We start from the raw sequence: 15,721 nt of genomic DNA on the forward strand, positions 1-15,721 counted from the left end.
AGTCAGTACTTCTTGCGTGCCTAGTATCTTATGTAGCCTAGGTCTCAACCCTTTTGTGTGACGAGCAGTTATTCAGCGGCTTGGGTAACTGTATGGTAAGGCAACTGCCGAAACCCAAAGATTCTTACACACTGTTATCCATCTGGCCCTACCACGATCAATGAAGGTCCCACAGTAGCTCGACAAAACTGTGAAATGTGAAAGCACAGTGTTACATTGTATGGCAATTGTAAATATGTTACTATTTGAAGAAAAAAAAGGGACAAGGAGGATATATTTCAAAAGAGAAATTGCATACTTTATTTGAACACTTCATAAAAACATTGTTGGTAAAAATAAAAGCAGATGGTAATCATTTGTACCGGGATTTGAACTGTTCAACGAGCTCTGCTTTGGGTGAACAGGGCACATTGGCAATGTTTTGTGGAAATGTATGTGTGCTCTAAACAAAATTGCGCGCAATTCCATGAGTATGCATCTCCAAGACATTAATAATAAGATTTCTGATTGTTAATCTGCTTAGAATCACATGCTGTGCATAGTCCGACATCCATTGGTAACTGCAGAGTATTGCATTTTGTTTTTCGTAGTCGAAAAGGGGACGTCGACAAGGCGTGACTGTAACACTATCCCTATAATGACGTGCAGTGTACCCACAATCCCTCACACGTCGAGGTCCCTCTGTTTGTATTTTTTCTGCCCTGAGGGAGCCTTCTAGACGTGAGTGAGTACAGAAAAGAGAGATATAAAAAGATGTCTATGTTCCTTCCATCCGAGCGGGGAGGAAGGGTGGGCGCATGTGAATCTAAGCAGATACAACCATCAGAAATGCTTTTACGGTAAGTAATGCATTGTCTTCTGATGTTTGTTAATCTTCTTAGAATCACATGCTGTGCATAGACTAGCGAGCAGAACCCGGAGGTGGAGGTGGGTTGTGAGAAGGAACAGTAGAGAAAAGATGTCTTAATACTGCTTGTCCCACCTGGGAATCAGATCTAGAGTGAGCATCTAGACAGTAGTGTTTTGTAAAGGTGTGTACAGAACTACAGGTTGCCGCTTTGCATATGGACTCGAGGGGAACATTTGCAATGAATGCTATGGATGCCCCAGTGCCTCGAGTAGAGAGTGCTCTTGGCTTGAAGGGTAGTTCTCTCTTAGCAAGAGTGTAACAGAAAGTGATGCATTGAACAATCCATCTAGATATAGTGGACTTTGAGAATGCATCTCCTTCTCTTCCTGGTGCCACAGAGAGAAAGAACTGATTAGTCTTTCTTAGTGGTCTAGTTCTTTCCATATAAAACATGACAGCTCTGTGCACATCAAGTGTATGCAGGCTTTTTTCTCCCAAATTTGAAGGGTTTTGAAAGAACGTTGGTAGGTCTTTTGACTGGTTGACATGGAATTTCGAGATGAATTTCGGTGCAAACCTTGGGTGTGTGCGTAGAACCACTTTATCTTTGTGAACTGTTACAAAGGGGTCTAGAACAGAAAGAGCCTGTAGTTCACTTACTCTCCTAATGGGGTGATAGCTATTAGGAAAGCAGTCTTAAGAGTGAGGTCCTTAAGAGTTGCCTTGTGCATGAGTTCAAAGGGTGAGCCCATGAGCCTGGTAAGTACCACATTTAGGTCCCAGCCGGGAGCTGGGTTTGCTATCGGAGGGTGTATTCTCTTTACCCCCTCCATGAAGGCTTTGATAACTGGGACTTTCCACCATGGCACTTTAAATTGGGAAGTGGTGTATGCAGAAAGTGCTGCAAGGCGGACTTTAATATAATTGAACACTAGACCTGAGTCCAGTAAATGGGTCAGGTACAAAACAATGCGCGTGGGAGAGCAGTCAACCGGGTTGATGCTTCTTCCTCTACACCAGATGACAAATCTCTTCCATTTGCTAGAATAACAGTGACGAGTGTTAGGCTGCTTTCCAGCCTCCCTGAGGATGTCCATGCATCTCTGCGGGAGCTGTAAATGTCCAAATTCTATGATCTCAGGAGCCAGGCTGCTAAGTTCATAGTCTGAGGGCATGGATGCAGAGTCCTGCCCTTGTCCTGTGACAGCATGTTGTACGGGCAGGGAAGTTTCACTGGAGGAGATGGGGACATCTCCATCAAGTGAGGAAACTGGACAACTTCCTGAACCTAGAGCCACTGAAAAGTAAAGCTGCTGCACGCAGTAGATTGCCAGCTGGCAGTTTCCCCAGCATCGGTTGAGCGGACCATGAAAATGTTTTATGTAACATTTCACAGGTGGCATGTATTTTGAGGTTACTGCCTTGTGTTAGACGAGTCACATTCACCAATGGCTTCCCACATACTTCCCCTCTCACTGAATGCACACATTTCAGCATCTTTATAATCTCCATCAAGCTTCTGTCGAATACTATGTATTTGGCCTCCTTTATTAGACTGTCATCCTGCATTAATGTTGTTTCGGGCTGAACTGCTGTGGACATATCAGCCAAACTGGACATACTATAGTTGTGATCTTTGTCTAGTTCGTCGGTCAATTGTGTTGATGCTTCAGTCTCTGTCGTTTCAACATCTGTTACTTGACCGTGAATAGGAGAAAACATCAATGTCGACTGCTTTTTGGGTGGCACTTTTTTGGCGGGTGTCGATTGTGTCAAGTGGTATGCGACTAATTCAAAAGTATCTTTAATACATTCAGTTTCATCTTCATCTGGTGGAGCAGTCTCATTGTAGCAATGGTCCAAAAACACTTTGCTGGATTTGCCGGTCAATTCATTTTCTGGCCATTGGGCAAAGGCATCTCGAGTCTGAACATGCCGCGCCTCAATTAATAGTTCCTCCATGGTGAAAACAGTTTGGCAAGCAGCATCCCTCATTTGTGTCGCTGTCTGTGTCTGCATAGTCTGTACACCATCAGGCAACTAGAGGACAGATTGGAAAAAGGATGTTCAATGTAAATCCAACATACAGTATCAGACAATTTACATTTAAAAAAGCATATTATGAAGGCCTCAGCACAAAACACTTGCTTAAAATAGAAACTGTTTATAAATTACCTTTTATCTTTCTTTCTTTTCGTTGAAACCAGCTTTACTCTAACGTCACCAACAGCAAGCTGGTGCACCGACTCGGAGCCACGTGCCTCCCGTTCTATATACGGATCTTGTATGCATTCCTAGAAAAGAGTATCCATTTAAAATAAGTCATTTGTATTACAAATCAAATTAGACCGACTTTCTTTCATTAGAGGGTATTGTCAGTAAGCATACCTCTGTCTCCGGATCGACTATTAGGGATGATATAATTGTAGAGGACGCTCCAGCAGCTCCCTGAAACACAGTACTTGCATTAGTATGGATGAAAATATTGGCAATTGAACACACACTTTGGGACGACGACAAAGGTACATATCAATGGCAAACCACGAATGAAACATTGTGTAAACGAATGACACGATACGTAAATATGATCAGATTATCTCAAATTCCATGCATAAAACAAGTCTGGGACAGAATAGCTATGTAAGACTACCTGATAAGCACTGAAATTGGTTGATGACTCCAGGCAAGACATGGATGCTGAATTTTGTTCCTTCATATTCAGTGCATAGTCATGGAGTTGTAAAGGGAAAGTATTAGTTGATTTAGAAATGCTAATATTAAAAATTGGCATATACGGAGACAGAATACGAGAACATTATGCTTATTGCAATGCATAATATAGCATAGTTATCTGTGCCCATAAATCAATTTTCTATGAGGGTTTTAAAACCAAGGACTGATGTTTAGCAAAATGGTCATTATTTAAAAAGTTATACAATCATATAAATATGGAAAGTATTATAAGTGACATTTACACCTAAAATAACAATCAATCCATTTAGTTACCTGCTCACTACCCCAAGGCCTACAGCTAAATCCAGAACCGTGACTCACCTGAGGCGGCATGTGAACGAATAGAGTTGGAATAGAGTTTGGGAGCTCAGTTTATTCTTCTTTGTGTACAAGGATGTGTCGTACATATTCGGAGTAAAGTGCAGGCTGCAGATGCGGTATCGATCACCCCTCTTGTCCTGCAAGACTTTTTTTGACTCTACTTTCAAGCTCTTCCAGCGCATATCCGCAATATCTGACCCATTCTCTAATTCGATCTACAGTCTTTGGGAATACATGCATTGGAGTGCCTTCAGATTTCTCATGGGTCTGAGAAGGGCAACCGAAAATCAAACATGCAGGCATTGTTGTAAATTCTGCAAAAAAAAAAAGATCAAGAGTATTCCAAAATTACTTTGCTTGAAAACGTGATAAAGAAGGAATTATACCATACATTCTTCAATGCAAGCTTTGTTTTGGTCAACACAGCAAAACCAGTGCAGCGTGGGCGGCTGTATTATATGATAACTTTCATAAACAGTTCTTTGATGTGACGAAAATCATTTCATGTTACTCGTCTCTTGAATGTGCTATCATGCATCAAAAGGAAATATGCTTATGTTATAGACACGTCCACTAAGGCTGCAATTGGATGCTAATTGACATTGATGAAAATTGATATATCCATAACATAACAAATGAAACTCAAGTCAATGACAATGAGACGAATGAACATAACACTACTGAGTATGTTAGTTCAGAATAGATAGAAATTTAGAGATGAAGGAAATATGATTAGGATACATGCCCTTACCTTGACCAACAAACAGTTAGATTCAGCAAGCGGAGTAGTTAGTGTCAGGAGAACAGGGAGATGTTCACAAGTAGCACAGTGACGAGCTGGCTCGCAGCAGTCACAGAAGTTCACAGATAGCACAACGACGAGCAGATTAGTATTGGTCACCGGGGTTCTCGGGTAGCACGTTCAGGAGTTGACTTGCAGTGCTCAAAGATGTTCTCATTATAAATATCAAGTGGTTTATAAAGAATTACAAAAAGGGGTGTGTATGTGAATGAATGACATGATTAAGTTGTGGTATTATGTGGATTGCAACGGCGCGGCCTGCTTCAAGGGGAGCCTGCCTGGAGACACGGGGTCTGAGGAGGGCATGTGAACAATGACCCCTGCGCATAGTATATCTTTGAAGTGTACATGGTGTTTGGCACCTTGGCCGTTCGCGCCCCTGAGAGCACCCCTTGGGAGTGCACATCCACTGGTGCCAATTGCCCTAAATAATGGAGGTGGGAATGGATGGGCCTGGGGCGTGCAGGCAAGAGCCGGAACACAGCTGCTGAATGGAGACACACTTGATTCACTGAAAAACTGAAACAACCATTGATAAAAATTCTGTTATGTTTTAATTTGTTTCTTATTTTGATGGCACAAAACTACTACACGTTGTAAAGTTCCGGTTGCAGCACAGTGAGGGAAAATCCCCTGTACTGACCGCTGTCACTGGGGAAAGTTTCTCTAATGGCACCAACGACACAGGCGGGTATTACTCGTCGAACGCGGTGTCCAACCCTCCCATGAAGCCACCATGTAAAAGAATCATAGGCCACCAGCCTGTGCCATCTGTGAAAGAGAAAGATACAAACTGTTTTTAAATGACCAAGATAAGTGAATTAAACCTTAGTTGTCAATGACAATTCTTGTATCCAATGGCATTTTTGCCAGTACAAATGCTACCTAGACACTGCACAATATTGAACGACTATTATACGACTATTACTAGAGAATTGCAAGACTAAACTGGTATGACAACGATATTTTTAAGTACGACAATATAGGACACAACCATGAAATAGTAGTGGCCTAACTGACATCACAACCAGAGTATAATTACTCGTTACTTGGATTACGAGGGCAAACTGTTGCGCGAAGTTCATGCATAAGCACCATCAAAATCCTCAACACGGACCATGTGAGACAGGCTGCCCTGAAGTCTGGCAGCTCGGTAACGCATTGCGGTCGTGGCTCGCCTTGCGATATGTAGGACAAGCATCCAGAGTTTTCTCAGCAGCAGCAGTTCTCCACCTCGGTTGGCATTAGCGTGCACCGATTGCAGGTACACCAGGTGGAGACACCGTCCATGCGACTAGGCTCAGGCTCTTGATCTGTTGAATCGTCCTCCCAACTGTCATCCGAAGCCCCATCGTTTCCACATCTTTCTCTTTCCAATAATTCCACCTCGGAATACTCAGGCTCGTACTGGCAGGGCATTATTCTTGCCATTGTGTGGTAAACAAATGAAAATAATTTATAGCGATGGTACTGGTATCTGTTCGCACGGGCTACAAGCAACGAAGGTAGCTGACAAGAGCACAGAAACGAGTCACAGAATACTCGAAGAAATACAGTGAGAGGGATGAATAGAAAATCTGATGTTGTGTGTTGTGAAACAGTCTGTTTATACCTATTGAGGAAAGAGGCATCCTGCCATTTCCATGGTGACACGTCATTAGCTGAAGCGCAGAGAATGTTGACACGACGTGCTTTGGCGTTGTGAAATGGGCGGTACGTGTCTAGTGATGTCAGGCTCAGGGGCGTGGGATATGATTTAGTGCCGCAAAAGCAGTCCACCCTGGGCGATGCGTCAACTGATAAGATCATCAAAAGATGGCCGGCCCTGCTGCCGGATTTCACTTGTGTACAAAAGAGGAAAACTACGGTCAGGTGCATAGGAAATGTTTGTACGATCGATCAACGTATGGTTAAAAACACATGCCCGAACCATAGGGACAATAATATTTCTGACCGCACCATTCCTTTAAACAGGAGTGAGAATTAAGAACCCATCAGACAAACTCCATACCCCCTTCTCTTGCCCTTGGGTAGTGCCCCTCTGTTAAGATCTCTTAGCGTAGAGGATGCTTGCTGGCAGTCCAATTACTTGTCCAGAGTGTGGTGGAAGGTTGGAAAAACGAGGAAGAGAAGGTTAGTAAGGGACTAGAACCCGTACGGCACGAGGGACGCACTAGAGTCTGGTTGGTGCACTGATGAGTTAAGCAGAAAAGCGTCCAAAAATTTCCTCTGCTCTGTTAAAAATATCTGTGGAAAAGGAGAGAGAAGGTAAGAAGGAGAGTAGTTGGTAATGGATCCTCAAGTTGTTAACTGGGTGTTCACTGATAAAGAGCAATGTGCGAGTGTTTCTGTTGAGCAGTAAGCACAGCAGGGACCGGCTCCAGCATGGAGTGTAGAGGTCCATGCAATGAGGAAATGTTCAAGGAAGCCCCGGAATAGATTGCGATGCTAACAACGTGCAGGCAAAAACATATCAATGTTCAAGGGAGCCCCGGGATGGAAGGCGAGGCTGGGAATCAGTGTGTGGAAACAAGTCTGCAACGTGCAGACAAAATGTCCCAACCCTGGAAGCGTTAGACAGTCCATTAAACGAGCAAAGTCATAGGAATACAGCAACAAACAAAGGCCGTGAGCTCCTAGTTACAGAGCTGCGTCCCGGCGCACCACAACATCGCCGTGGCAACCAGCCTGACAATCTCCAATGAGTGAAAAACGGTCTGGCAGCTGTTCTATAAGCAGACGGCAGATGCATTGCTCGTGAACCAGCAGAACCCCTGATGCTAGTGAGAGAAGGAGAAGGGAGTCAGCACAAGAACAAGAACCAGCAGGCATGACACATGATCAGGTGAAGACATATAACGTTTTTAGGGCTAGCCAAGTTCATATCCAACTTCCTATGCAAGACTTTACCCATCACCATATTGCTACAAAAATAATTTGCATGGCATATCGAAGCCAAAACTGCATTTGTGACTCAAACAGGCGTTTTGTACTGCACTCATTCCCATTCAACCTGATCAAGACAAGCCATTCATAGTCCAGACCGACGTCTCTGATTGTGCTATCAGAGCTGTGCTGCTACAGGCCAGAAAAGATGAAATCGAACATCGATTATCATACCTATCACAAACCCTGACCTCTAGTGAAAGAAATTACTCTGTACTTTAAAAAGAACTCCTCACCACCATGAAACAAGCCTGTACCGAATGGAGCCATCTCGGATCACAGAAACCTTAGGGATTTAAAGCAACTGAAACGCAAAAACTGTTGGCAAGCTAGGGAGGTGTTGTGCCGAATCCTGTGATGTTGTCCCTTCTCCCCGAAGGAGAGACCCTTGAGGCCGACAATATGATGCATCTACCCGATGGTCCCTCTGGGGGTGGTACTCAGCGGGAGGATCTCATGGCGAGGGATTCCTCCTCTGGGATACAGTTAGTCCATCATGCGCCAACGAGGTATAATCAATGCTGACCAACCTTTCTCCCCTCGTCTTCCTTACCTTCATCTTAACCCATAGGTTCCCCCATGTGCGTATGCCACACCAATAGTACTAGTAGTACTGGAATGAGGAAGAATAGGATTGACTCCACTAATCTGTCATCTGAAGATACTGGGATTAGGAAGGAGCAATGAAGAACCCTCAAGACAACCTCACTGAACAGTCTAGTTCTCGTATGAGTTGGGATTTAAAAATTGAGGTGGGACTAAACCTTGAGTCAGTGCCACCCCGGAGGCACTGCATGCAAAGGAACTGTACCGCAGCCAGAGAAGATGATCCTGTAGCAGTTGACCGGGCCATAGCCAGAGAAGTTACGGCATCCCTACCTGCTCCAGAGAAGACCAAAACACCAAATTCTGAAGAGGCTGAGACGCGGAAGAGCGTTGCAAGAGACGCTTAAGCAGGTATGCGCAGCCCGGCTCCCGGGAAGTGTTGGGGAGCCACATGTGGCAGCGCACAAACGGTAAACTTCAAAGAACTGTTGGAAAAAACATTTATTTTGTTTATTTATTGGATATTTATAAGGTGCCTACATAACAAGACAGTGGGGGTCATTACGAGGTTGGAGGTAAGGGGTTAACGGCGCCGGTAAAGGTGCCGATGCCGTTAACCCCTTACCTCCGCATTACGAGGTCCTTTAGCTGGTCCCGCTAAGGGCGGCTGGTTTTACCAGGCGCCCTTAGTGGGAGCCGCAAAAGGCCCAGCATGCTAATAACGGGTTAGCATGCTCCCCATTCCCATTGAGCCATATGGGGGCTCGAATGGGAATGGGGATGGGTTCCCTGATTGGGGAAATACCGGGTCCTCCAAGGTTGGAATGGCCCGGTAATTCCCCATTCAGAGAACCCGGACCCGGTATGCGGTAAGGGGGTAGCCATGGTGCTAATGGCACCATGGCTACCTCCAACCTCGGAAGGAGGCCCAGTGTTTCAAAGCGCCACAAGGCACAAGGGAATAAATAAACATTGGAAAAGGACAATGAATAAATAATAAAACAAACAGCTGTACTATTAGGCCTTGTGACATTTGGAACGTGCAAGTTCAATGAAAAAGAAACGGGGTGGGGATAGTGTGGGGGGGGGGTGCTAGTAAGGTCCCCCAGAGGTGCCTGTTGGGAAGCCAACAGGTAAGGGCATGGGCGGAGACGTCCCAAGCGAAGAGGGAAGTATACCGCCCAACAGGAAAGTGCAGGGCAGAGACAATCCACCCAACAGGCAGGTGTGGGTCCAGAGGGCAGTGCAGGGGTGTGGTGCTAGTGGCAACTGGGCAGATGGCCAGGACCCTATTGGACTCTTGAGGGACCAGGCCAGAGGGAGGTAAGAGGCAGGTTGAGGAAGAGGCTGTTGCAGTAATTCAGCCTGGAGAGGACTAGAGCTCTAGAGACATTGAGCTTTTCTGGGAAGGTGAGGAAAGGAAGAATGCCTCTGAGGAGGTGAAGTTGAAAGGGTGCCTTCTTGGCATGGTCCAAGATGTGAGGAGTAAACGAGAGAGAGGATTCAAAGATGACCCCAAGGTTTCTGGCTTCTGTGGAAGGAGCGAGAGGAGAGCCCATAGACGGCAACCAGAGTGCAGAAGGGAAACGGGGAACAGGTGTCTCGATGGGAAGAATGTCTGGCTTACTGGCATTAAGACAGAGATCGTTGGAGGTGAACCAAGACTGAATAGCAGACATGGATGATACAGGAGGAGGACAGAAGGCAGAGATCGGGTGAGCAAGAGCTGCAAGGTAGATGTTGAAAAGCCAAGGTGAGAGGATAGAGCCCTGGGGAACACCACATGTAGAGAGTGGTGGGAGAGGAGAAGGAACCCAGGAGCACCTGGGAAGGGCAGTCCGTGAGGAAGGAGGACAACCAATCCAATGCCCATCTGAGATACCAATGGTAACTTGAAGCTACTTTATGAGGATAGAGTGGTTGAACGTGTCAAAGGCAGAAGAGAGATCAAGGAGAATGAGAACAGGAGAGTAAGTCAAGATTTGTGAGCAGTTGTTAACGGGTGTTCAGGAGAGCAGTTTCCGTGCCTCTAGATGCTCGGAATCCAGATTGATTGTGATGTAAACAACCAACGAGCTCAGTGTTTTGGGTCATTAGGGGGGAAGAACAACTTCTCCAGTAGTCTCCCAAGGAAGGGTGTAGTAGAGATAGGGTGGTAGTTGGTTGATGAGGGGAAAGAGCCAGAGGCTAAGGAGTGGTTGCAGAAGTCAGCAAGTGCCAGAGCGAGGGAGGAGATGTTGTCCTTGATGGTTCTGGAAGAACAGGGAGACACCGGTTTGGATGAGACCTTCATGGAGTGGACTACTTTAGAGACCTCATCTGTTGTGATAAGTGAGAAGGAGCAGAGTGTGGGTGGGGATGGAAGAGAAGCCAAGGGAGGCAGGGGGCAGAGTAGAGGAGGGGGGGGGGGGGCAAGAAGAGAGAGATGTCAGAATGGCCTGAGTTTTAGAGGTGAAATGGGTGGCCAGTACACAGAGGGCCTGAGAAGAGAGAGACTAGGTAGAGACTGCTGATGGATTGGCTAGTTCCTTGCAAATTCTGAAGAGTTCTGCTGTGTTGTTAGTGGCTCTGGAGATGCAGGTCTGGATGTGGACTCTCTTCTTGGAGCAGTTGGCGAGACAGTATTGCCTTTGGAGTAGGCGACCTGCCACTTTGTCAGAGGATGACCCCGAGGTCTGCCGCTGCCGTTCAGCAACTCTGCACTTGTGTTTCAGAGCAGCTAGATCGGAGTCATACCAGCTGTTATGCATGGAGGAAGGTTTCAGGCGGATCCTCATGGCAGGCAAAAATGTCAAGAATATTTGTAATAGCAAGGTGAAGATTGGCAAGAACACAGTCAGTGGGACAGATAGGGGAATGTGAGGGGATTAAGGTGGAGGCAAATGCAGCGACTGACACTAGTTTAATCGGTCAGATGACCGTGAAGGAGGCTGGCAGTGCTGGGGGGAGGCTCGATCAGAGGGTTGAGAGGTCCCAGGTGGGAAGAGAGAAGGGAGTGAACTCACCAGGAGAGAGGTGTGGTGATAGGGTTGGAGATCGGAAGATCAGAGGAGATAAAAGGCATCAATTGTATGTCAGTGTGGTTGGTGTGGCTGGAAGGGAAAATAGCTTGTTTGTTTGTTTTATTCGTATTTATATAGCGCACAACAGTCCGAGGACATCGTGGCACTTGTTACAGTACAGATCTTAGTTACATAGTCATTTGCAATATATATACAGGGTACAAAATAGTTATATAGTCTTTGGTAATATAGCTATACGTTACAATATAGATATACAATTGAGTTATATTACAATCGGGGTAACCTGGGCAGGGCTAGTTGATGAAGGTTGTTGCGGAAGACAGTGATGGAAGTTTCGGCTCTAAGGGTGGTCGGGAGAGAGTTCCAAAGTTTTGGAGCAATGTAGGAGAATCCTAGACCTCCCGCAGTAGCTCTCTTTATGTCTGGTAAGTGTAGCTGGTCTCTGGTGGGGCGAAGGGATGTGGTCCTGGATACTGCTTCTGATAGGTATGTTGGGGCGGTATTGTGGATACATTTGTGTGTGATGGTGAGGATTTTCAGAGTGATGCGGTCCTTGACCTGGAGCCAATGAGCTTCACGTCTGGCGTGAGATGTGTGGTCTCTTCTAGGGATGCTTAGCGTGGCTCTGAGTGCATTGTTTTGTGTGGTTTGTAGTCTTTGGATGTTCTTGGCGGAGGTGCCAGCTAATAGGGCGTTACAGTAGTCGAGTTTGGCGCCTATAGTGGCTCTAGCTATGGCTAGGCGGTTGGGGGTGGATAGGTATGGTTTAATGGCATTGATGAGATTGGTGCTGAATGCGAATGCAGAGGCTATGGCACTGACTTGTTTGTTCATCGAGAGATTTGCGTCAATGTGAACACCAAGAGTCGTGACGGTGGATGATACTGGGATGGTAGTGTTATCTATGTTGAAATTGGCGTATTGGGGGCTTAGCTTCGTTAAGGTGTTTGTTAGGCCAAGGATGAGGATTTCAGTCTTTTCCCCGTTAAGACACAGGCCATTGATTGCCATCCAGGCTTGGATAGTGGCATAGATGTTGTGCAGGGTCGTGGTGTCTTGGCGATAGAGTCCAGATAGGGGAATAAGTACTTGGGTGTCGTCTGCATAGTTGGTATATGCTATACCCATAGAGTCCAGTAGGTCGAAAAGGGGTTTTGTGAAGAGGTTATAGAGGGTGGGGGCTGTACAGGATCCTTGGGGGACACCGCAGTTGATAGTAGTAGGGTCTGCGTTTGCTGTTTCCGAATAGACCTTCATGGCTCTACCTTCAAGGAAGGATGTGATCCAAGATGCTGCTTGCTTAGAGAAATGAGCTGCATGGGTGAGTTGAGTGGTAAGAGTTTGGTGATCTACCAAGTCAAATGCAGCTGATAGATCAAGTAGGAGGAGTAGTGCAGGTTTGCCTTTATCCATGATCTGAGAGATTTGATTTTTTAGGTCCAATAAGGCGGTTTCTGTCCCGTGCCCAACACGGAATCCGGATTGTCTTTTGCCTAGTATGGAGTTAGCTTCTATGTATGATTTATCTGGCTGTGAGCTGCTTTGTCTAGGATTTTTAAGAGGAACGGGACTGTCGTTATAGGTCTGTAGTTGTTGGGATTTGTTGGGTCAAGCGTGGCCTTTTTTATGAGCGGCCGTACCCAGGCTTCCTTGAGATTGACTGGGACGGTACCTGTTTAGAAGGAGGCATTGATGAAAGCAGTAATCAATGGTGCTAGGTCATTAGCGCATTCCTTGATGAGTTTGGCCGGGCAGATGTCAGCTTTGCAGAGGGATGGTTTGAGGTTTTTGATGAGGTTGAGGACCTCCGGTTCAGTGACGTCTCTGAAAGTGAATTGAGCGTGGTTGGGATTACCACGCTTGTCTTGAGAAGAGCGGTTGTTTTTTTGAATCGGGAGGGTTTTGCAATGGTTTTGGATTTTGTTCTGTAGGAGTTTTATTTTGTTGAGCATTGCGGACTGAATGCTAGCGCACCAGGCTTTGTCTTTGGTTATCTCTTCAGTGCTAGCTGGTGGAGTGACTAGTTTGTTAAAGATTGCAAATAGTTCTTTAGCTTCGGAGTTGGCCTTTGAGATCCTGTCATTGAAGGAGTTTGATTTGGCTGCTAAAATGGCTTTTTTTGTATTGGAGGGCTATTTGTTTGAAAAGGCTCTTATTTATGTCACTGCGATCCTTTTGCCAGTTTTTTTGCGCCTGACGCTTTTGAGTTCGGAGGGTTCGGAGTTCATCCGAGAACCAAGAGTTGCAGTGGAATGATATTTTTTCTTTCTTATTTTCTAGAGGGGCTATAGAGTTTATGGCATTGGTGAGAGTCTCATTAAAGATTTCTGATAGTATGTTTGGGTCCTGAGAGAACGGTGGTGCTAGGCAGGGATTTTTGAGGTGCGGACGCAGGTTGTCTGCTTTGAGTTTTTTTGAGCTTCTTGTTGTGGCAGGTGGTGCATAGGTGAGATTTTTAGGTTTGGGGTCGGTGGGGATAAGGAATTCTATACAAGTGTGGTCCGTCCAGGGGAGGGGGGTATTAGCCGTAATGTGTAAGGCACAGTTATGGTCCATGACCCAGTCAAGGGTGCGGCCTTTGGAGGGAGTGGAGGTGAGGACTCCTTGAACAAATCCTAGATCTGCAAGTTCTTTCGCTAGGGTTGTGGCGGATCTATCTTTAGTATCATTATATCCTAAGTTAAGGTCTCCTAGTAGGAGGATTTTGGTGGACTTTTTAATGTTGTTGCTAATCTGATGGTAGAGGTGTTCTTGGAAATATGCTGGGAGTCCAGGGGGTCTATATAGAATGTGTATGTTGATTAGATTGTTGGGGGAGAGCGAGAGCTTGGCTGATAGGATATCAGCTTTTCCACCCCAAGTGGTGGGGTCTGCTAGTTTGATGGACAGAGAGTCTTTATGGATAAGGGCGACTCCCCCTCCAATCTTGTCACATCTATCTTGCCTGAGGATGGAGTAGCCTGTGGGTAGGGCTAGTGCGATGGCTGGGCAGGAGGCATCATGGAGACATGTTTCGGTGATGCATAGTAGGTCCAAATTGAGTGTGGATAGGAGGTAATTTATCTCTAGGGCATGTGCAGGTAGGGATCGGGCGTTCAGTAGTGCACATTTGAGAGGAGGGTGTAGTGTGCTTTTGATATTTTTGTCTTGGGTGGTAGTGGGGGGCTAAGTGCGAGGTAGAGTCGCGGCAGGTTGGGGAGAAGGGGGGAGAGGGGTCGTGTATTTGCTTAGCTTAGATTGGGGTAATGGTGCAGTGCGGGAGACTAGTCTGGTGTTTCTAGTTGTAATGGGTGTGTGTGCACCGGGTATGTACCTGGGACTAGATCGAATCCTGAGGTTACAGAGTCTGGTAGCTGGACTAGGTGGCAGAGATTGTATAGTGTTGGTGTCTGGTGCTGTGGCAGGTGAATCTGGTGCCGAGTGCTGGGTGTGGAGAGCTAGGTATGTATGGGGCGGTGTAGCGGTCGGTATAGTGAGGGCTATAAGGAATCCTATTAGGCTGGTTGAGTGGAGTGAGGCAGGGAGAGTGCGGGATGGTGAGTCTGTGTTAAGATAGGGAGGTGGACCCTTGTATGGCATGGTGGGGGGAAAGGTTGCTAGGAGTGTGTGTGCAGCCGGTGATTGGCAAAGGCAGGTAGCACTGGATCAGAGCTTCAGTAGGTTATAGTGCCTAGAGCCGGTTTTCTATGTGGTAGCATGCCGAAGCTGAACGGAGGTGGGACACAGGGGCAGCAATACACAAATCACAATGCCTAGATTTGAAATTCTAGGTGGATACAAAGACAGTAATATCACAGTGGGCAGCAGTTCAGCGCTAAATCACAACACCTAGATTTGAATTCCAGGATGGGGGCAAAGTCAATATAGTCTCAATGGGCAGTGGTGCAGTTCAACAAGGTCACAACGCCTAGATTCGGATTTCTAGGTGGGAGTAAGAATCAGTAGTGACCCAATCAGTAGTGTCACATTGGGCATCCGAACAACAAAATCACAACACCTAGATTCGAGTATCTACGGGGGACGAGAATCAATAAGTTTGCAATGGGATAAGTTATGCAGGTGACATTTTTGCAGGGTATAGCATTATGGTCAAAGTAGGCAAATAAAGCGGTTGCAGTATATAAAAAACAATGTGGTTACAATGAGCAAGTATCAAAGTCGTCACGAGTGTTTAGTGCAGACTGCTCATAGAATGCTGGGTTCAGTGTAGTCACCGTGTGGGCAGAGAGGGTTAATAGTAATGTTGAATTATCTTGGTAGATACAGAATATTAGGAGAAGCAGCATGGCAGAGTGGCATGGCAGTGCATTTAATAACTTTTCATTAAGCAGGGATGCTGTCGAATAGACGGTACGTCAGGTATACTGGCAGTGCCTAATCAGTAACGTACAGTGTGGCAAGTGCACGTGGTTATGCACCATTGCTCGGGGTCCTGCGGGGGAGCAGCAATGTGATTGTGTTCATCGAGACCTCGTAGTTGGATAGAAGTACAGTGTAGGT

At 46.1% G+C, this 15,721-nt stretch overlaps 1 protein-coding gene across 1 annotated transcript in view; it reads left to right on the forward strand.

The window, feature by feature from the left end:
* Window positions 1-15,721, forward strand: part of RPUSD1 (RNA pseudouridine synthase domain containing 1) — a 124,306-nt gene that overhangs the window by 42,500 nt on the left and 66,085 nt on the right. The window lies entirely within an intron of this gene.

This window comes from Ambystoma mexicanum, chromosome 2q, assembly GCF_040938575.1.
Source record: "Ambystoma mexicanum isolate Mex_15411 chromosome 2q, UKY_AmexF1_1, whole genome shotgun sequence".
NCBI classification, from domain to species: domain Eukaryota; kingdom Metazoa; phylum Chordata; class Amphibia; order Caudata; family Ambystomatidae; genus Ambystoma; species Ambystoma mexicanum.